The sequence below is a fragment of the Odocoileus virginianus genome, chromosome 30, assembly GCF_023699985.2.
Source record: "Odocoileus virginianus isolate 20LAN1187 ecotype Illinois chromosome 30, Ovbor_1.2, whole genome shotgun sequence".
NCBI lineage: Eukaryota > Metazoa > Chordata > Mammalia > Artiodactyla > Cervidae > Odocoileus > Odocoileus virginianus.
The window spans coordinates 502527-526035 of record NC_069703.1 but is presented as its reverse complement, the minus strand read 5'-3'; the positions used below and the strand labels follow the sequence as shown (position 1 = coordinate 526035).

At 41.7% G+C, this 23509-nt stretch overlaps 1 protein-coding gene across 3 annotated transcripts in view; it reads left to right on the top strand.

Annotated features, from left to right (window-relative positions):
* Window positions 1-5978: 5978 nt before the first annotated feature.
* STAT4 (signal transducer and activator of transcription 4) overlaps window positions 5979-23509 on the top strand; it is a 135600-nt gene continuing 118069 nt past the window's right edge. For 2 of the 3 annotated variants that reach the window (XM_070458467.1, XM_070458462.1), the window contains exons 1-2: window positions 5979-6094; window positions 18280-18372. The gene's annotated coding sequence lies outside the window, so the exon portion shown is untranslated. The remainder of the gene's footprint in view (window positions 6095-18279; window positions 18373-23509) is intronic. The other variant, XM_070458465.1, reaches the window with a different exon arrangement.

Sequence of the window (23509 nt, the reverse complement as noted above, 5' to 3'; positions counted from 1 at the left end):
CTCAGCTATTAAAAAGAATGCATTTGAATCAGTTCTAACGATGTGGATGAAACTGGAGCCTATTATACAGCGCAAAGTAAGTCAGAAAGAAAAACACCAATACAGTGTATTAACACATATATATGGAATTTAGAAAGATGGTAACGATGATCCTATATGCAAGACAGCAAAAGAGACACAGATGTAAAGAACAGACTGCTGGACTCTATGGGAGAAGGCAAGGGTGGGAATATTTGAGAGAATAGCATTGAAACATGTATACTATCATATGTGAGATAGATCGCCAGTCCAGGTTTGATGCATGAGGCAGGGTGCTCAGGGCTGGTGCACTGGGATGACCCTGAAAGATGGGATGGGGAGGGAGGTGTGAGGGAGGGTCTGGATGGGGAACACATGTACACCCATGGTTGATTCATGTGAATGTATGGCAAAAACCACCACAATATTGTAAAGTAATTAGCCTCCAATTAAAAAAAGAAAAGGCAGAGTGTTGTATGCTGGATCCAGCCAGGGATGAGCTGCTGCTCATGATTACCTTGAAAGGGGTTAATCCTGCCATTGGGCACAGTTAAGAGCCATACATTGGTTAGCATTTTGCATTGAACGAGAAGTGGCGTGAGGAAAGGATATGTATTGACTCCTGAGCAGTGGGAAATGGTTTAATCAAATGGTTAGTACTGAGAAGGAAAAAGACTTGAGACAACAATGTCTACCAAAACTCCGTATACATAGACTAATGAGAGTGAACACAATGCATGCAAATCTGTTGCATGTGTGCTAAGTCACTTTAGTCATGCCTGACTCTTTGTGACCCTATGAACTATAGCCCACCAAGCTCCTCTGTCCATGGGATTTCCCAGGCAAGAATACTGGAGTGGGTTGCCATGCTCTCCTCCAGGGGATCTTCCTGACCCAGGGGCTGAATTCAGGCCTCTTACATTTCCAGTATTGGCAGGTGGGTTCTTTACCTCTAGCACCACCTGGGAAGCCCTGCAGATCTGTTATTACATATTAATACTTATACTGTAATGGGGTATCCATTCCCTTCTTCAGGAGATCTTCCTGATTCAGGTATCAAAGCCAAGTATACTGCATTTCTGGCAGATTCCTTATTGTCTGAGTCACCAGGGAAGCCTTACCAGAGAATGACAATCTCACACAAAGCTCTCAACACCAAGTAGACAATGAATGTCAATCAGCTTGTTACTGAGTCATCCAGTGTTTATGCAATGGGGCCATGAAACTAATGAGGCAAGAATGGAAACAAAGCATGGAAGCATGGGTCAAAAATACATGGGTTTGCCCTCAAGAAGGCTGAGTCCAGCTTCTGCTGCTACTGAATTCCCTACCTGCCAGGATCAGAGACTGACACTAATCCCTTGATATGGCTTCAATCTTGGAAAGACCCGCTAACCAGCTGGTGGCAGGCCAGTTACATTAGACCCCTTTTACCTTGAGAGGGAAGTGATCCATCAAATTGATACTCTAGAGATGGGCTTGCTCTCCATGCACACAGTGTCTGTTCCAAAATCACCATCTACGAAGCCCCATAACACCTAATCTACTAACTTTATACATATGACATTTCCTCAGAGTAAAGGACTCATTTTACAGCAATTGAAGTGCAGCAACAGGCTCATAGTTATAGAGTTTATTAGTTTTAAAATGTATTCTGTCACTTGGAAGCAGTTAACTTGATAGAACAGTGGAAAGGCATTTTGAAATCTCAGCTAAGTTACCAGCAAAGGGACAAAACCTTGTGGGGCTGGGATGCTATCCTTCATGGTGTAATTGATTTGATAGATAGACAGATTAAATATGTGATATAGATATGACCCTGTTCCACCACAACTCTAAATGACCCATTTGCAGAATTTGAGCTTCTCACTCCCACAAACTTAGTCTCTGTTAAATTAAGATGTTCTAAGTCCCAGAGTGGGAACTCTTTGGCCAAGGTTTCCATTGAACCAAGGGTCCAACTGCCACCTGACCACTGGGCTCCACAAGCCAGTGGTAAAAGTGGGTAAAAAAGAGTTACTATACTGGCAGGCATGATTGATGATGATTCCCTTGAGGAGCCAGGGTTGCTGCTACAGAGAGGAGTATGTCCAGAACCCAGGGTATTCACAGAAGCTTCTCTTGGCTCTTCTGTGTCCAATAAAGATCTATTAAAGGGCAATACATCAAAAGTGATCTAATAAGAATCAGGCAACTAAGGGCTGAAACCCATCAGAACTGAAGGTCTGTGTCACTACACCAGGCAAGCAGCCAAACCAGACCAAAATGTTGATCAAGGGTAAGGAAAATCCAGAATGGGTGGTGAGGGGATGAACAATGAGTGTCAGTGCTGCCCAGGGAGCAGCAGCAAGGGCTATAATTGGGTTTATTAACCTTCTAGAAGACTTTTAAGAGATTACAACTGACCATTACCTCAAAAGACTGGACTTGTATTTCCCCTTTCAGGAACAGTAAGAAATTCTCATTATCCTGTGGATAATAAAGTTAGGATATCAGGTCTGAGTGGCCAAGGAAGCAGTCTTGACAGACCTCTCCTCTCCTCTTCTTTGGGCTGCCTGAAAGGACAACTATCATGTTGCCAGCATCATTCTCACTAACAGACTGTCATGATGCTTCTCCTCATCAAAAGAAGAATTGGGGTTTTCCTGTGAACCCAGTCCAAAGAATAAGTCTAGATAAAGTGTAACTAAGGAAGCACTGGGATGCGGGGAGGGGACGATGTCAGGAGAGCAGGGAATCAAGAGACATCTTGATTCCAACGTTAGATCTAGGAATTGCAAGAAGAGCCCGCACATGCTACCCCGAGGGTATTGTTGTTGTTTAGGCACTGAGCCATGTTCAACTCTTTGTGACCCCATGGATTGTAGCCCAGCAGGCTCCTCTGTCCTTGGAATTTCCCAGGCAAGAATACTGGAGTGGGTTGCCATCCCCTCCTCCAGGGGATCCTCCTGACCAAGGGATCGAACTCATGTCTCCTGCATTGCAGGCAGATTCTTTACCACTGCATCACCTGGGAAGACCTGTGCCAAAGGTGTAAAGTGGTTCAGTTCAGTCATTCAGTCATGTCCGACTCTTTGTGACCCTGTGGACTACAGAACCCCAGGCTTCCCTGTCGATCACAAACTCCCAGAGTTAACTCAAACTCATGTCCATAAAATCTGTCATGCCATCCAACCACCTCATTCTCTGTCATCCCCTGCTCCTCCTGCCTTTAATCTTTCCCAGCAACAGGGTCTTTTCAAATGAATCAGTTCTTCCCATCAGGTGGCATTTGGTGTTTCAGCTTCAGCATCAGTCTTTGCAATGAATATTCAGGACTGATATAATTTAGGATGGATTTGTTGGATCTCCTTGCAGTCCAAGGGACTCTCAAGAGTCTTTCCCAACACCACGTTCAAAAGCATCAATAATTCAGTGCTCAGCTTTCATTATAGTCCAACTCTCACATCCATATAATACTACTAGAAAAACCATAACTTTGACTAGATGCACCTTTGTTGGCAAAGTAATGTCTCTGCTTTTTAATATGCTGTCTAGGTTGGTCATAGCTTTCTTCCAAGAATCAAGTGTCTTTAATTTCATGGCTGCAGTCACCATCTGCAGTGATTTTGGAGCCCCCCAAAATAAACTCTCTCACTGTTTCCACTGTTTACCCATCTATTTGCCATGAGGTGATGGGACTGGATGCCATGACCTTAGTTTTCTGAATGTTGAGTTTTAAGCAAACTTCTTCACTCTCCTCTTTCACTCTCATCAAGAGGCTCTTTAGTTCTTCTTTGCTTTCTGCCATAAGGGTGGTGTCATGGGCATATCTGAGGTTATTGATATTTCTCCCAGCAATCTTGATTCCAGCTTGTGCTTCATCCATCCTGGCATTTCGCATGATGTATTCTGCATATAAGTTAAATAAGCAGGGTGACAAGATACAGCCTTGATGTACTCCTTTCCCTATTTGGAACCAGTCTGTTGTTCCATGTCCAGTTCTAACTGGACATGCTTCTTGACCTGCATACAGATTTTTCAGGAGGCAGGTCAGGTGGTCTAGTATTCCCATCTCTTTAAGAATTTTCCACAGTTTATTGTGATCCACACAGTCAAAGGCTTTGGTGTAGTCAATAAAGCAGAAGTAGATGTTTTTCTGGAAGTCTCTTGCTTTTTTGATGATCCAACGGATGTTGGCAATTTGATCTCTGGTTCCTCTGCCTTTTCTAAATCCAGTGTAAACATCTGGAAGGTCACAGTTCACAAACCGTTGAAGCCTGACTTGGAGAATCTTGAGCATTACTTTGCTAGCATGTGAGATGAGTGCAATGGTGCGGTGGTTTGAACATTCTTTGGCATTGCCTTTCTTTGGGGTTGGAATGAAAACTGACCTTTTCCAGTCCTGTGGCCACTACTGAGTTTTCCAAATTTGCTGGCATATTGAGTGCAACACTTTCACAGCATCATCTTTTCGAATTTGAAATAGCTCAGCTGGAATTCCATCCCCTCCACTAGCTTTGTTCATAGTGATGCTTCCTAAGGCCCACTTGACTTCGCATTCCAGGATGTCTGGCTCCAGGTGAGTCATCACATCATCATGGTTATCTGGGTCATGAAGATCTTTTTTGTACAGTTATTCTGTGTATTCTTGCCACCTCTTCTTCATATCTTCTGCTTCTGTGAGGTCCATACAATTTCTGCCCTTAAGTGTGCCCATATTTGCATGAAGTGTTCCCTTGACACCTCTAACCTTCTTGAAGAGATTTCTAGTCTATCCCAATCTATAGTTTTCCTCTATTTCTTTGCATTACTCACTGAGGAAGGCTTTCTTGTCTCTCCTTGCTATTCTTTAGAACTCTGCATTCAAATGGGTGTATCTTTCCTTTTCTCCTTTGCCTTTAGCTTCTCTTCTTTTCTCAGCTATTTGTAAGGCCTCCTCAGACAACCATTTTACCTTCTTGCATTTCTTTTTCTTGGGGATGGTCTTGATCACTGCCTCCTGTACAATGTCACCAACAACCATCCATAGTTCTTCAGGCACTCTGTCTATCAGATCTAATCCCTTGAATCTATTTGTCAATTTGATTTAGGGCATACTTGAATGGTCTAGTGGTTTGCCCTACTTTATTCAATTTAAAAATGTTTTTGATGTTCGGTAAGGTTGAGGATCTGATTTGTGCCTCTGGAACTCCAAAGGATCTGGCCCTAACTGTAGCAAGTTACTCTGAAGTTTTGTGATGGGTTGAGATGTGGTAAGTTGATTCAATTTGTTTTGGTTTTCCTAGGACTCCCTTGGTTTCACTACTAAAAATCCCACTTCCTCAGAGCCTCTCCCATCCCAGCAAAGCAGGCCACTGGTCATCACAATGTTCTGTGCTTAAACCCTCCTTACCTCCCAAGAGGAGCAGATATTTAAGTCTGGCTTGTGCTGGCAATAAAACAATTCATGTTAGGACAGGTGTGAATTACTTCATAATGCTTTCTGCCCCTGCCCTTGGGAAGAATCCTGAAACAAAGAGCACTGGCCATGGGGCATTGTTCCTCGGTGACTTTATCATTTGCTGTGTCTAATTGGGAACTTTTCCAAAAACAGTTATGGCAATCTCCCATCTAAAGTTAAGTATGACTGGGCTTCCCTGGTGGCTCAGCAGTAAAGAATCCACCCGCCCATGCAGGAGACACAGGTTCACTCCCTGGTTCTGGAAGATCCCACATGCCACTGCCATGCACTGCAACTAGAGAGCAGCTTCAGCTCACCACATCTAGAGAAAAGTTCGTGCAGCAACAAAGACTGCCAAAAGTAAATAAATAAGTCTCAAAATAAGGTATAATCTCACTTTTTTCTTCCATGACTCTGAGAACAAAAGTCAGGACCTCACTAAGGAGGTGGCTATCCTGATGGTAAGCATTAAACCAGGTCTGTGATTGGTTCTGCCCTCCTCTAGGTCACAGGAGCACCCATGACAACACAGGAGTGGGTCCCCTGGGTGACCAGGGCCCTCCTGCATGGCCACAGACTTCCACCTGGGCAAACATACAACTCTGTCACTTACACATGGCATTTCTCTATTTCCTGGGTCCATTTGCTTGAACGGTATGTAAACAAATGTTTAAGATTCTAAATATTATTTAAGGCTGTAGATGAGAGCCATAGAGTCCCTGAGTTTGGGGGAAATGGCTGAGAGAAGAGAACAAAGGATGCTGACACTTCATCAACCTCCCACCTCCAAGCACCTTGAGACACTCCCTTTTCATGTACTTTACCTTCTGTGCATTTACACCAAGTTCTGCTTCATGAAAATACTTTCTTTTGTTTGTTTGTTTGCTAAAATGTTTGAAAAGAACAAAAATAGAAGATATAAAATATTTATAACATTTACCTGTAAAGATATGATCATGAATACTTTAAACCACTTTGAGTGCTGAAATAATTCCAACAAGCAATATCTTAAGCCACATAAATGTTTCTTTTTTCTTCATTTCCAAATATAGCATCCCCCCACCCTCCTGCTATTTTTTTTTTTTTAAGTGTTAAGGCTGAAAACTTGAATGATTAGATTCAAAATCCAGCCCTGCTGTTTCATAGCTTTCTTACTGTGACAAGTAAATTTAAGCTACATGAGTCTCTGTTGCTTTGTGTGTACATGAGTGTAATAATACTGACTTTTTGGATTCTGTGAGGGTTAAATGAAATACCGCACATCAAGTGTCTGGTATGTAGCTATTTAATAAATAGTAACTACTCTTCTACTATGATAACTACTATTTTAATTAACTGAAGTTATGAAGCCTCATGACAGCCCCTGCATAAGTCTCCAGCCTCATCTCTCACTATCCTTCCAAGTTCCGTTGGAGACTTAAATCACTTTCAGAATAAAGAAACTAAAGAGTTTTCTGATATGAATTTGGGAAAGGGTGGCAGAAGATGCCCAAAGTGTGAACTCATCTTGCTATCCTGCCCCCCAAACCTCCTCCTGTGCTTTGAATACGCTGTCTGCATCTCTGCCTGCAGTCCCGTTTCTCATTGTCTTCACCAGACTCACCACTAATGATCCCCCAGGTCTTAGCTCAGGTGTCACCTTTCCAGGAAGCTTTTCCCTTACTCCTCCCATCTAGACTAGAGACAGCCTCCTCTGTACTCTACCGTGGAACCCTTGAGAAGGCCCTGTAAGTGTGTGCTTTAACATATTATCCCTTGCAAGACTACTGTAGCAAACATATATCATGGTGCCTGAATGACCACAGCTGGTTCCAAGAGGATCCCTCTACTCAGAGCTCCTGGGTGGTCATGTTTTGTGCACCCTGCTCCTCCCTTATCTTTCCCCTCCCCAGTTGAAACTGGACTAATTATGAGTACTTGACCCACAGATATCCAAGATGGTAGAGTAGAAGGACATGCACTCATCTTCTGTGAGAACTCCAAAATTACAACTTGCTGCTGAACAACTATCAATAGGAGAATGTTGGATCCCACCAAAAAAAGATACCCCATGTCCAAGGGCATATTGGGCACCTACTGGTGCCCCAAAAAGATGGTAGGAGGGGCAAAACTGCATTTAGAATCAAACCCCATACCTGTCAGAGACACTCAGAAGACTCAAACAAAACCTTGTGTGCACCAAGAGAACCCACAGAGACTGAGCCAGATGTGGCCTTTGAGTGTTTGAGTGTCTCCTGCAGAGGCATGGGTCAGCAGTGGCCTGCTGCAGGGGCAGGGGCTCTGGGTGCAGCAGACCTGGGTATGGCATAAGCCCTCTTGGAGAACATTGCCATTAACCCCACAATAGGGCCTCCAGAACTTACACAGAACTGTGGAAACGGACTCTTGGAGGGCACAAACAAAACACTGTGTGCACCAGGACCCAGGAGAAAGGAGCAGTGACCCCATAAGAGGCTGATCCAGACTTGCCCCTGAGTATCCAGGAGTCACCATTGGAAGTGTGGGTCTGTGGTGTCTTGCTGCAGGGCTGGGGGCACCGAGTGGGCAGTGCATGCACTGGACCTTTTGAAGGAGGTCGCCATTATCTTCATTGCCTCCACCATAGTTTAGCCTTGGGTCAAACAACAGGGAGGGAGCACAGACCAACCGTCAACAGAAAATTAGATTAAAGATTTACTGAGTATGGCCCCACCGTCAGAACAAGACCCAGTTTCCCCCTCAGTCAGTCTCTCCCATCAGGAAGCTTCCATAAGCCTCTTATCCTTTTCCATAAGAAGGCAGACAAATGAAAACCACAGTCACAGAAAACTAATCAAACTGATCACATGAACCACAGCCTTGTCTAACTCAATGAAACTATGAGCTATGCTATGTAGGGCCACCCAAGATGGACAGGAATGGCAAGCTACTTCAGTGTTCTTTCCTTGAGAACCCCATGAACAGTACGAAAAGACAAAAAGATAGGACACTGGGAGATGAACTCCCCAGGTCAGTAAGTGCCCAATATGCTACTGGAGAAGAATGGAGAAATAACTCCAGAAAAATGAAGAGACAGAGCCAAAGCAAAAACAACACCTAGTTGTGGATATGACTGGTGGTAGAAGTAAAGTCTGATGCTGTAAAGAGCAATATTGCATGGGAACCTGGAAAGTTAGGTCCATGAATCAAGGTAAATTGGAAATGGTCAAACAGGAGATGGCAAGAGTGAATATCGACATTTTAGGAATCAGTGAACTAAAATGGACTGGGATGGGTGAATTTAACTCAGATGACCATTATATCTACTGCTGTGGGCAAGAATCCCTTAAAAGAAATGGAGTAACCCTCATAGTCAACAAAAGATTCCGAAATGCAGTATGTGGATGTAATCTCAAAAACAATAGCATGATCTCTGTTTGTTTCCAAGGCAAACCATTCAATATCACAATAATCCAAGTCTATGCCCAAAACAGCAATGCTGACGAAGCTGAAGTTGAATGGTTCTGTGAAGACCTACAAGACCTTCTAGAACTAACACCCCTCAAAAGATGTCCTTTTCATTATAGGGGACTGGAATGCAAAAGTAGGAAGTCAAAAGATACTTGGAGTACCACACAAATTTGGCCTTGGAGTACAAAATGAAGCAGGGCAAAGACTAACAGAGTTTTGCCAAGAGAATGCACTGGTCATAGCAAACACCCTCTTTCAACAACACAAGAGAAGACTACACATGGACATCACCAGATGATCAATACCAAAATCAGATTGATTATATTCTTTGCAGCCAAAGATGGTGAATGTCTATACAGTCAGCCAAAACAACACTAAGAGCTTAGTCTTGGCTCAGAACATGAACTCATTGCCAAATTCAGACTGAAATTGAATAAAGTAGGGCAAACCACTAGACCATTCAAGTATGCCCTAAATCAAATCGACAAATAGATTCAAGGGATTAGATCTGATAGACAGAGTGCCTGAGGAACTATGGGTGGTGGTTGGTGACATTGTACAGGAGGCAGTGATCAAGACCATCCCCAAGGAAAAGAAATGCAAGAAGGTAAAATGGTTGTCTGAGGAGGCCTTACAAATAGCTGAGAAAAGAAGAGAAGCTAAAGGCAAAGGAGAAAAGGAAAGATACACCCATTTGAATGCAGAGTTCTAAAGAATAGCAAGGAGAGACAAGAAAGCCTTCCTCAGTGAGTAATGCAAAGAAATAGAGGAAAACTATAGATTGGGATAGACTAGAAATCTCTTCAAGAAGGTTAGAGGTGTCAAGGGAACACTTCATGCAAATATGGGCACACTTAAGGACAGAAATGGTATGGACCTCACAGAAGCAGAAGATATGAAGAAGAGGTGGCAAGAATACACAGAAGAACTGTACAAAAAAGATCTTCATGACCCAGATAACCATGATGATGTGATGATTCACCTGGAGCCAGACATCCTGGAATGCGAAGTCAAGTGGGCCTTAGGAAGCATCACTAGGAACAAAGCTAGTGGAGGGGATGGAATTCCAGCTGAGATATTTCAAATTCTAAAAGATGATGCCGTTAAAGTGATGCACTCAATATGCCAGCAAATTTGGAAAACTCAGCAGTGGCCACAGGACTGGAAAAGGTCAGTTTTCATTCCAACCCTAAAGAAAGGCAGTGCCAAAGAATGTTCAAAGCACCACACCATTGCACTCATCTCACATGCTAACAAAGTAATGCTCAAGATTCTCCAAGTCAGGCTTCAATGGTTTGTGAACTGTGACCTTCCAGATGTTTACACTGGATTTAGAAAAGGCAGAGGAACCAGAGATCAAATTGCCAACATCCGTTGGATCATCAAAAAAGCAAGAGAGTTCCAGAAAAACATCTACTTCTTCTTTATTGACTACACCAAAGCCTTTGACTGTGTGGATCACAATAAACTGTGGAAAATTCTTAAAGAGATGGGAATACCAGACCACCTGACCTGCCTCCTGAAAAATCTGTATGCAGGTCAAGAAGCATGTCCAGTTAGAACTGGACATGGAACAACAGACTGGTTCCAAATAGGGAAAGGAGTACATCAAGGCTGTATATTGTCACCCTGCTTATTTAACTTATATGCAGAGTACATCATGCGAAATGCCAGGATGGATGAAGCACAAGCTGGAATCAAGATTGCTGGGAGAAATATCAATAACTTCAGATATGCCCATGACACCACCCTTATGGCAGAAAGCAAAGAAGAACTAAAGAGCCTCTTGATGAGAGTGAAAGAGGAGAGTGAAGAAGTTTGCTTAAAACTCAACATTCAGAAAACTAAGGTCATGGCATCCAGTCCCATCACTTCATGGCAAATAGATGGGAAAACAGTGGAAACAGTGAGAGAGTTTATTTTGGGGGGCTCCAAAATCACTGTAGATGGTGACTGCAGCCATGAAATTAAAGACACTTGCTTCTTGGAAGAAAGCTATGACCAACCTAGACAGCATATTAAAAAGCAGAGACATTACTTTGCTAACAAAGGTGTGTCTAGTCAAAGTTATGGTTTTTACAGTAGTCATGTATTGATGTGAGAGTTCAGTTCAGTTTAGTTCAGTTGCTCAGTTGTGTTCAACTCTTTGTGATCCCATGAATCACAGCACGCCAGGTTTCCCTGTCCATCACCAACTCCTGGAGCTTACTCAAAACCATGTCCATCAAGTCGGTGATTCCATCCAACCATCTCATCCTCTGTTGTCCCCTTCTCCTCCTGTCCCCAATCCCTCCCAGTATCAAGGTCTTTCCCAATGAGTCAACTCTTTGCATGAGGTCACTAAAGTATTGGAGTTTCAGCTTCAGCATCAGTCCTTCCAATGAACACCCAGGACTGATTTCCTTTAGGATGGACTGGTTGGATCTCCTTGCGGTCCAAGGGACTCTCAAGAGTCTTCTCCAACACCACAGGTCAAAAGCATCAATTTTTCCAGTGCTCAGCTTTCTTCACAGTCCAACTCTCACATCCATACATGACCACTGGAAAAACCATAGCCTTGACTAGATGGACCTTTGTTAGCAAAGTAATGTCTCTGCTTTCTAATATGCTGTCTAGGTTGGTCATAACTTTCCTTCCAAGGAGTAAGCGTCTTTTAATTTCATTGCTGCAATCACCATCTGCAGTGATTTTGGAGCCCCTAAATCAAAGTCTGACACTGTTTCCACCATCTCCCCATCTATAACAAAAGTTGTGCATCAAAGAATTGAGGCTTTTCAACTGTGGTGTTGGAGAAGACTCTTAAGAATCTCTTGGACTGCAAGGAGATCCAACCAATCCATCCTAAAGGAAATCAGTCCTGAATATTCATTGGAAGGACTGATGTTGAAGCTGAAACTCCAATACTTTGGTAACCTGATGGGAAGAACTGACTCATGGAAAAGACCTTGATGCTGGGAAAGATTGAATGTGGGAGGAGAAGGGGACAACAGAGGATGAGATGTTTGGATCCCATCACCGACTCAATAGATGTAAATTTGAGTAAGCTCCAGGAGTTTGTGATAAACAGGGAAGCCTGGCATTCTGCAGTCCATGGGCTTTCAAAGAGTTGGACACAACTAAGTGACTGAACTGAACTCAACTGACCCAAGGTCTTCGCCATGAGCTATAACCTATGGCAGCGGTCTCAGGCCTATTTAGGTATCAGTATCACCACTAGGATTTTAAAACACATGCTGTGCTTTCCAACCCCAGATATTCTGAGTCAATAGGCCCAGGATAGCCCGCACACTTGTTTTTTGAAAGCACTTCAGCTGACTCTGATAGGCAACCAGGCCAAAATGCTCTCTGAGCCATTGTAGAAAGAAGAGCTCATCTGTTTAGAGCTTGGTGGAAATTTGAATAAAGAAACACAGAACAAATTTTATAAGGAACTTGGGATGGAAAATTAAAGAATTTTGTGGGGTTGAATGAGGGTTATGGAAAGTCAAAGACACTTGTTATATGAAGCAACCAGGAAGCCGAGCAATTGTGGATGGTGAAGAAGTTGATCCGCAGAAAAAGGGAAGTGGAGCTTGAATGTAGACAGAAGCTGACCAAACAAGAGAATGAGAGACTCAGAGATGAAGCATCCTGAAGAAAATAGGTAGACAGAAAGGACACAAACAGAGAAAGAGAGAGAGAAATGGGCAGAGAGAGGGAACTGCCACCATTAACCTAGTTTCCCAGACTAGAAACCTCTGTTGACTTCTTAGTCCTCATCCATGACCAATCTTGTCATTTCCATTAGAGAGGCTTTCCCCCTCTCTAATCATGTTGTCACTGCCTTAGTCCTAGCCTTCATCAGCATTTGCCCTCCATGTGGATATTTGGTTTACCTAGATGTTCATGAGAACAATTTTTTTGTTTTTATTTTTAATCCTAAAGTGCCTCAGTAGAAGACCAAATCTTAAAAAGGGAAAAGATGGAAACATGAACTAACCCATTCTCCATAGCCTGGACCCCTTGAAAACTCTAACAAAGTTTAAGGGTACAGAAATCCAAATCCAGTCATTGTTGAATCGTTCTGATGCAGAAATGTACATGCAAAGGGCAATTTCTGATCAGATTTTATTTTGTATACTTTGTTCCCTTTGACAGTGATGGCGAATGGAACAAGAATTTTGTTCACCAGAAGCAGCTCAGCAGCATGTATCAGTTCCGATGAACTTGGAAATCTTTAATGGCTAAGCGTGACTCAGGGGCTTATTGACTTTCATGAATCCTGTTTGCTTCTATTGGCCAAAAAAATGCTTTCATTTAAAAAAAAAGCTTGAACTACGTGCTAAACGTTTCACTTTGGTCATGACTCCCACTTGAGTCACTTGGTATTAGAAAACGAGTAGGAATAGGTGGATCTCTGCCAACTGAAAGGAGAGGGGCTAGTCTGGGCAGAGCGTTTTATAGGATACAGATTTGAATGTAAGCCAACTATTTTTAAAATCCTCATTCTTGTGAGCCAGCGCATGACCTCCACAGGGTAAGGAGACGATAGAAGTACATATTTGCCATCTGAAATGACCTGTGCAATTCATCTAGAAACCTGCATCACTGAGAACTTTAAATTAATCACAGTGATGAACAAGGAGAACAAGCTGGGGCAAAGAGGTCAGTTTCATTTGATAAGAATGGAATGTGTGGTCTAGCAGGGAATGTGCTGACATTCATTACATTCAGGAAAATTCTCTACAGCCTCTCCCTCTGGAAAGGATTCCTGGGAAAGAAAAGGGCTCCCTGTGAAGCTATAAAAATGAGAACCCCTATAAGCCCTGACTCTTGATGGTGTCCAAAATCATTGTGATCCTAACACCTTCAGATGTCACTCTTTTTGGTCCTACAGGGGAAAACGTTTCTCCATCCACACCTGGTGGGGCTTCCTGTGTTTGTTCAGAGCATGTGAGAAACAGACAGAATGCCTAGTTAGTAAACCAAGCACCAGTTGGAGCTGTTTTCTACCAAATGCATGATTTTTATTTTGAAGTTCTTTGTTCCATTGTTCTTCAGTGCTGTGAAGTGCTTGAAACCTAGCTAATTGCATCCGCCTTTGGCCTGGGAAACCAAGCACAGGTCTGGCTTAAACGTCAAGCCTCCAGGTTGGATGCATGAGGCAAGTGCTCGGGCCTGGTGCACTGGGAAGACCCAGAGGGATCGGGTAGAGAGGGAGGTGGGAGGGGGGATCGGGATGGGGAATACATGTAAATCCATGGCTGATTCATGTCAATGTATGACAAAAGACACTACAATATTTTAAAGTAATTAGCCTCCAACTAATAAAAAAGAATGAAAAAAAAAAGTCAAACCTGCGAGAGCCAAATTTTACTGGGTTTTGTTGCTGCTATTTGTCTTTGAAAGAGGTGTCAGTGGTAATGGTATTTGAAGTTTGCTTTTGGTGTTTGGGGAAATAGACACCCATCACTGTAAAAGACACTTTTTTAAAATAAAAATGTGATAGAACTCCACACTGTTCAGCTTAACTCTTGAAATTGAAATGTTTATGGAGAAGTGGAAATCTGGTAATGGATAATGAACTTAAGGTGGCGAGAGATGATTTGAAAAGTCATTTAATGCAATTCTTTGCTTTAATAATACCTTAATCCATGGTTTTCTTTTGAAGTGATGCAGCCAGGAACTAGGTATTACAGATGAACCTAGGTCCTTGTACTTCTCTGCTTCTATGTCTTGGAACTGTCACTCACAAATTCTACTCCCCAGTCTCTGAAGATGACTTTTGAATCTGCATGTGTAGAAGAATTGGCATCAAACAGAGCTGGGTTAAAGGCTCAACTTGGCCACTTACCTGCTGTTTGACATTGCATAGATTCATTGAACCCTGGCTCTCTTGATGAGTTTTATACAAGTTGGTGTCTCATCTGGATTTAACCTATTACAACTCATTGTTCAATGTTGCTTCTCAGTAATTTACTGAATTAATATATGAATAAATAAACCATCCACTGACCCGTCTTGTAGAGACATTGGTATACAGGCATAAGGAAATTACATAGTATACTTAGGAGTATATCTACCTAAAGAAACGAAAGACCTATACATAGAAAACTATAAAACACTGATGAAAGAAATCAAAGAGGACACAAACAGATGGAGAAATATACCGTGTTCATGGATTGGAAGAATCAATATTGTCAAAATGGCTATACTACCCAAAGCAATCTATAGATTCAATGCAATCCCTATCAAGCTACCAACAGTATTTTTCACAGAACTAGAACAAATAATTTCACAATTTGTATGGAAATACAAAAAAACTTCGAATAGCCAAAGCAATCTTGAGAAAGAAGAATGGAACTGGCTGAATCAACATGCCTGACTTCAGGCTCTACTACAAAGCCACAGTCATCAAGACAGTATAGTACTGGCACAAACACAGACATATAGATCAGTGGAACAGAATAGAACGCCCAGAGATAAATCCACGAACCTATGGACACCTTATCTTCAACAAAGGAAGCAAAGATATACAATGGAAAAAAGACAACCTCTTTAACAAGTGGTGCTGGGAAAACTGGTCAACCACTTGTAAATGAGTGAAACTAGAACACCTTCTAACACCATACACAAAAATAAACTCAAAATGGATTAAAGATCTAAATGTAAGACCAGAAACTATAAAACTCCTAGAGGAGAATATAGGCAAAACACTCTCCAACATAAATCACAGCAGGATCCTCTATGACCCACCTCCCAGAATATTGGAAATAAAAGCAAAAATAAACAAATGGGACCTAGTGAAACTTAAAAGTTTTTGCACAACAAAGGAAACTATAAACAAGGTGAAAAGACAGCACTCAGAATGGGAGAAAATAATAGCAAATGAAGCAACAGACAAAGGATTAATCTCAAAAACATACAAGCAACTCCTGAAGCTCAATTCCAGAAAAGTAAATGACCCAATCAAAAAATGGGCCAAAGAACTAAACAGACATTTCTCCAAAGAAGACATACAGATGGCTAACAAACACATGAAAAGATGCTCAACATCACTCATTATCATAGAAATGCAAATCAAAACCACAACGAGGTACCATTACATGCCAGTCAGGATGGCTGCTATCCAAAAGTCTACAAGCAATATGCTGGAGAGGGTGTGGAGACAAGGGAACCCTCTTACACTGCTGGTGGGAATGCAAACTAGTAAAGCCACTATGGAGAACAGTGTGGAGATTCCTTAAAAAACTGAAAATAGAACTGCCATATGACCCAGCAATCCCACTCCTGGGCATACACACTGAGGAAACCAGATCTGAAAGAGACACATGCACCCCAATGTTCATCGCAGCACTGTTTATAATAGCCAGGACATGGAAGCAACCTAGATGCCCATCAGCAGATGAATGGATAAGGAAGCTATGGTACATATACACAATGGAATATTACTCAGCCATTAAAAAGAATTCATTTGAATCAGTTCTAATGAGATGGGTGAAACTGGAGCCCATTATACAGAGTGAAGTAAGCCAGAAAGATAAAGACTAATAGAGTATACTAATGCATATATATGGAATTTAAAAAGATGGTAATGATAACCCTAAATGCAAAATAGAAAAAGAGACACATATGTACAGAACAGACTTTGGGACTCTGTGGGAGAAGGCGAGGGTGGGATGTTCTGAGAGAATAGCACTGAAACAAGTATACTATCAAGGGTGAAACAGATCACCAGTCCAGGTTGGATGCATGAGACAAGTGCTTGGGGCTGGTGCACTGGGATGACCCAGAGGGATGGGATGGGGAGGGAGGCAGGAGGGGGGATCAGGATGGGGAACACATGTAAATCCATGGCTGATTCATGTCAATGTATGGCAAAAACCACTACAATATTGTAAAGTAATTGGCTTTCAACTAATAAAAATAAATGAAAAAATAAAATAAAAAAAAAGAAATTACATAGTAACTGCTTAAAATATATTCAAATTGGGTGTTTTACATTAAGTTCTTAAGTGAAAAGTGAGAGTTCATTTAAGATATAGAAGCTTGTCACATTTTTTAAATGAAGCTTATTTAATGAGCTATTTTACAAAAGAACATATACAATAATGGAAAGTCACAGAAAGTGGGAGTGATGTAGAAACATCCTTTCAAGAATAACATTTTACTAATTTACAAGGGAAGTAAAAATAGAAACAAACAGTGGAAAGACTGAAATAATCTTTTCTCCATATGTTTTGCTTCATATTGGTTTTACCTCTGACCATGACAAAAACAAAGTTGCAGATAAACAGCACTTCTAGTTGGTAAGAGCAGGGCACTGGCTTGCAATATATAGAAACTATAAAAATTATTATTATAAAGCAGTAAGTTAAAAAGTCAGAAATCTAGGGTCTATAGACCAGACTCGAATGACACTCTAAACTTAAAGAAGTCAAAATGAAGCCAAGTCATAATTTAAAAAGCCAATGGGAATTTGCTGTATGACTCAGGGAAAGCAAAACGGAGCTAACAACTTAGAGGGGTGGGATGGGGTGGGAGGTCGGAGGGGGGTTCCTGAGGGAGAGGACGAATGTACGCCTATGGGCCGTTTATGTTGCTGTACCGCAGAAATCAACACAATGCTGTAAAGCAATTAAACTTCAATTAAAAATGAAATTTTAAAAAGGTTTTTTTTCTTTGAATTCTTGTCCTAGTTTACACCAAATCTTAAAAGTACTTCAGGAAGTAGTTGCATCTCAATTGTTGTTATTCTTTTGATAATTTTTAATAGAAAAGCCAGTAATGATTAGATCATAATCAAAATGCTCTCAGACACATATTTCTCAATGGGAAAAAACTTAACCAACTGTTCATCATTTTTATTTTCTTTACATCTCATTTAATAAGTGTTTGGTGAGTGAATGAATGAAGAATTAATAAATAAGTACTGCACAAAGCTCTTATCTAATGACTGCTCTCTGAACGATGGGCAAAGGGTCTAGGAGGAACTGAACAGTCTTCATAGGTCCTTGGTCGGAAATTCAATTTTTTTAAGAAACAGAAAAAAGGCACAACATCTTATATAATCTTAATCCCCTTGGCTTTAGATCCTGGAACAAAATATGTCCCTAGCTGTGGTCTATATCCCCCCTTACTCCCACCTTGTGACCCAGTCTTGTCATAGCTTCTTCAGCTTGGCTGTGTACCACTGGTCCCTGTAGTAAGATACAGATATAATTTACCTATCATTTGTCAATAGATTAAAATACTAGATTTGTCTAAGGGAAATATAATTCATGTAAAGTCAATATCTTGTTCTAGTCACATTATTCACTGTGGCAGTTTTTTCCCTTGCTATAAAAGTTGAGCTTACAGGTCTTTAATTTTCCAAACTAAACCTTTTTCCCTTTTATTACACAACCATTTTATGTTGGCTCTTTTCCCAGTATGCTGGCACTTCCTCAGTCCTCCATGAAACGTTAAAGCATAACAGATGTAATCCTGCAAAGCTTCAACCAATTCAGCAAGTTCGCTGTGAAGTAAGTCATACTCATTGTAAGACTGAATACAGCTTCTTTATAAATAATCTACTGTCAGTCTCCTGTTATCTTTCTGGGGCTTTCTGTCCTTATTTCTAGTCCATAATGTGGTACTATCTTGATGGTTTTTTCTACCAATCATGTTGCTTCTAATAGCAATTCAATTCCAAGTTGCTTAAGGGAGAAAAGGGGGTATTCATTTCCCAGGTTCACTGGGAAGTCCAATGGTCTAGGGCTTTAGATACAACTAGATCCAGAGACACCTATTGGCTTTGTTGAATAACATCTTCTACAGACAGGGGAGGAGACCACTGAGAGTTCCAGGCTCACATGGTCCTTACCACTCACCTTCTCAAAGAAAGAGGCAGCCAGAGAGATTGAGTGCCCTGACTCAACATCCTGGGTCCCACCATGAGTCTAAAAGCATGGGTGACTCTGAGGTATAAAACCTTGCTCGACTGAGATTACTGTGTTCTTCACAACAAAGCCAAAATTGGAGTGTGAATCTGACAGCCAGTCTGGATAGTCCCAGCCTCTCACCTCCAGATATTATGAAATAACATTTTGAGAATCTGAATTAGCCATATATGTATTTGACTCTAAGAAGAAAATATACTTGGAAAGAAGGTAGACTCCTTAGTTCATAAAAAGACCAAAGCCTAGGGAGTGACAAATCAAGCATTTCAGCTGGGCTATTGATTAAATCCAATCAGGTGAATAAATAAGCCTGGAACAATAGCCCTTTCTGAGCCGGAGTTTACACAATACAGTCCACAGCCCGTCCAGATGGGAGGGCTCTAGGACTTTTCCCCTTGTTGGTCTTGTGCTGTCAAGGTGTTCTCTGTGGTAACCTGACCTTGAGTTTTGTGCAGGCATCATTTTACAAGAGTTAATTACCTTTCACCATTGGTTATCTCTAAAGAAAAGAGCAGTACTGAGTTGGAAGCTCCCATTTAAGGACTTAAGTAAGGCATGAGTGCAGCCAACTAAAAAAGATCTGGCACTCTGTCTGTTGCCAGAGAAGACAGCACAACGAAGTCGGTGTGGTTCTTGCAACTTGGCCCTCTGCCTTAAAAAAAATGTTAGATCCCCTATCTGGGGATTCTGCCCTTGGCTGGAAAGATGAGTTGCCTGGATGATCTAATCATTTGTTCTCCCTTTGCCAACCACTGTATGTAAGCCATTGTTATCATTATTAAGCAACATCCAGTGGCTTTCTTCGGGAATGGCATGGGAAGTTAGAAATACAAACACAAGGACTATAGCCTTCCCTTATGATGTCAGCCTGTTTTAGTTTAAATATTTTTAGAGGCTATCCCCATTAAGCCAGACATCTTGTTTACAATGGGGCAGTATTGTAGCATGCGGGCGATAGGACACACTTAGAGTAGAAGTTGCTGCTATGTAATATGTCAAAGTTTCATGTTACATCTGGTTAACTGGCTGCTTCCGATATGGCCAAACATGACAAGCTTCTCTGCCCTGAGAAAATCTACAGGCTGAATGCCATCTAAAAGGGAGTTTGCCTAGCCAGCTGGCTCTTTGGATACATCACCATGTACCTTAGTACTTTGAGAATGAATGTTATCTTTAGTAATTAATCTTTTATGTCACAGCAACACTTGATAAAGATGACTACTACCCAAATTTCCTTGTGAATTTTCCTGCCCCTTGTGGCAAATGAGGAAGTAGATGCAGAGGCCTTGCTTTTATATGACAAATGAATTGGATTATTAGGGAAAGTTCTCTGGAAAAACCAATGAATCAGCAAATAAGCAGTAGTGATGCTGGAATTTCCATAAAGAGAGAATTTGAAACACCTTTTCTGGAAGGGACAGCCAAAGAATTTGTCTTGAAGGTGCATCTGCAGAGCAAGCATATCATCTTTAATTAGATAATATAGTTTTCTTGGGGTGGGGTGGGGTGACATGGTGAACATTAGGAAGGAGGTAAGAGATTCCTGATCTCTTGGCAGTATCATTCTGTGTAAACCTGAAAAGCTTAAGTCAAGTGCAAACAAAGATTTTATCTAAAACTTGACTAAATTCCTGGCTCAGATCTCATCTAGGTATGAACCTGACAATGTCACCATTCAGGTATGCAGATTACGCAAAAACACGAATAAATCTCCACAATTCTTTGACCTAAGTTCACATCACCATCTGCCCTCCTGCCTCCTCCCGCATTCTGCCTCCATATCTATCCTTGTGTGAAGTACTGTCCAATACAGTTGCCACCTGCCATGAGAGCTTCCCAGGCGGCTCAGTGGTCAAGAATCCCACATGCAGGACTTGCGGGTTTGATCTCTGAGTCAAGAAGATCCCCTGGAGAAGGAAATGGCAACCCGCTCCAGTCATCTTGCCTGGGAAATCCCTTGGACAGAGGAGCCTGGCGGGCTACAGTCCATGGGGTCACAAAAGAGTCACAACTTGGTGACTGAAAAAACAACACTTGCCATACAGGAAGTTGGTAGGTCTAGTATATTAATTCTGTAAAGCTTGTGATGTCTCCGGAACAAGGTCGTTATCTACTCACAAATGACAAAAGCCTAGAGAATACTTGTCTCATTCAAATGTGAAAGAACACTTACAGATAAGTTCAGAGGCAGCCTCCATCTTTAGTGGGTCTGTGAGTTGGTTTCCCTGTGAGACTAGTGCCCTCTGGTGCTTTTTCAATGTTGTAGCCTTCAGTTTGGTGAAGGAAGAGAAAATCTTTACAATGTGACTAACTAGAAAGATTTAGAGATTTGGCTGTCCTTAAAATTGCACTTCTTCATTAAAAACTGTGTTTTCAATAGTGCATTAGACTCCCCGCTCCCAACCATTTCTCTAATATAGCGTAAAACTAGAAAGGAACTCGGTGGTTCACACGGATAGATCAATGCAGGCAGTAGCCAAACAAGATATACATTTACTGCAGCTCAACAGCAATGATTTGAGAAGTCAAGTATTTCTTAAGAGAAAGAAGATAGCAATCCTTCATTTTTAAGACTGAGTTCATTACTTTCATACCCAGTGGAGCTACAGATATAGGTTCACCTTCCATGGAGGCATCTAGTTTAGTTTGTGTGCCTTTGTGCTTAGTCACTCAGTCATGTCCGACTCTTTGCAACTTGATATACTGTAGCCCACCAGGCTGTTCTGCCCATGGAATTTTCCAGGCAAGAATAATGGAGTGGATTGCCCTCCTCCAGGGGATCTTCCTGACCCAGGGATCGAACTTGCACCTGTGTCTCTTGAGTCTCTGGCATTATCAGTAGAGTGTTTGCACCTAGCACCACCTGGGAGGGACGGCCCTAGTTTAGTTTCATGTAGTTTAGTTCTGTTTTAGACGGCACAATTGGTCATTTCTACACGTGGAAGAAAAAAATGCTGTACCCAACTGCTGACAGTCTTTTCACAAATCTGATCTTTGTCACAGGTATTTGCTTTAGCGGTTTTTTTTTTTTTTTCTTGTTGCAAGGAATTTCAAGCTGGTGGAGATGTGATACAGGTTTTTTACTGTAATGATTCATCATCACAAGTCATAATCTCCAGATATCCAGAGAGGAATACTAGTCTGAAATTTTGGTGGTGAAACTAAATACAAAACTATTGCTCCAGTTAAGTCTGCATCTGTTGCTTCATTCTTTTTTTTTTTTTTTCTTTTCCCCTGCGGTGGTGGATCTTCATCGCTGCACTTGGGCTTTCTCTTGCTGAAGGGAGCCGGGGGTGTGCTGGCTTAGCTGCTCCGTAGCATGCAGAATCTTCCCAGACCGCGGATTGAACCTCTCCCCTGTACTGGCAGGCAGATTCTAACCACTGGACCACCAGGGAAGCCCCACTTCATTCTTTTAAGAACAACCTGATGAACGAGAGGGGAGAGAAAGTAGATATTTCACTTCATGTCTTCCAAAATCCATTCATCCATGTTGCCAAATTGGGTAGTCTTTGCCTTGGTTATCCTCTTCTTCCCTCTTCCCTTTCTCTTCCTTTTTGGGGGACCCCCAGTAGATAATGTACCTGTGTGTAGAATGACTAGGGCCAGGAAATGTGGCACATTAGTAGCATTCACACCTGCAGTGTTATTTGGTTAGAACAGTGTTAAGTCTGCACTGTGTATTATGGGGTGTACCTTTGCGAGTGGGGGGGGGCAGGTTTATACTTTTAAACTATGCCTACCCAGATAATTACGATGGGGTGATGACTCACCTAGAGCCAGACATCCTGGAATGTGAGGTCAAGTGGGCCTTAGAAAGCATCACTACAAACAAAGCTAGTGGAAGTGATGGAATTCCAGTTAAGCTATTTCAAATCCTAAAAGACGATGCTGTGAAAGTGCTGTACTTAATAGGTCAGCAAATTTGGAAAACTCAGTAGTGGCCACAGGACTGGAAAAGGTCAGTTTTCATTCCAATCCCAAAGAAAGGCAATGCCAAAGAATGCTCAAACTACCACACAGTTGCTCTCATCTCACACGCTAGTAAAGTAATGCTCAAAATTCTCCAAGCCAGGCTTCAGCAATGCATGAATCATGAACTTCCAGATGTTCAAGCTGGTTTTAGAAAAGGCAGAGGAACCAGAGATCAAATTGCCAATGTCTGTTGGATCATCAAAAAAGCAAGAGAGTTCCAGAAAAACATCTATTTCTGCTTTATTGACTATGCCAAAGCCTTAGACTGTGTGGATCACAAAAAACTGTGGAAAATTCTTAAAGAGATGGAATACTAGACCACCTGACCTGCCTCCTGAAAAATCTGTATGCAGGTCAAGAAGCATGTCCAACTGGACATGAAACAACAGACTGGTTCCAAATAGGGAAAGGAGTACATCAAGGCTGTATATTGCCACCCTGCTTATTTAACTTATATGCAGAGTACATCATGTGAAATGCCAGGATGGATGAAGCACAAGCTGGAATCAAGATTGCTGGGAGAAATATCAATAACCTCAGATATGTAGATGACACCACCCTTATGGCAGAAAGTGAAGAGGAACTAAAAAGCCTCTTGATGAGAGTGAAAGAGGAGAGTGAAGAAGTTTGCTTAAAGCTCAACATTCATAAAACTAAGATCATGGCATCTGGTCCCATCACTTAATGGCAAATAGATGGAGAAACAGTGGAAACAGTGTCAGACTTTATTTTGGGGGCTCCAAAA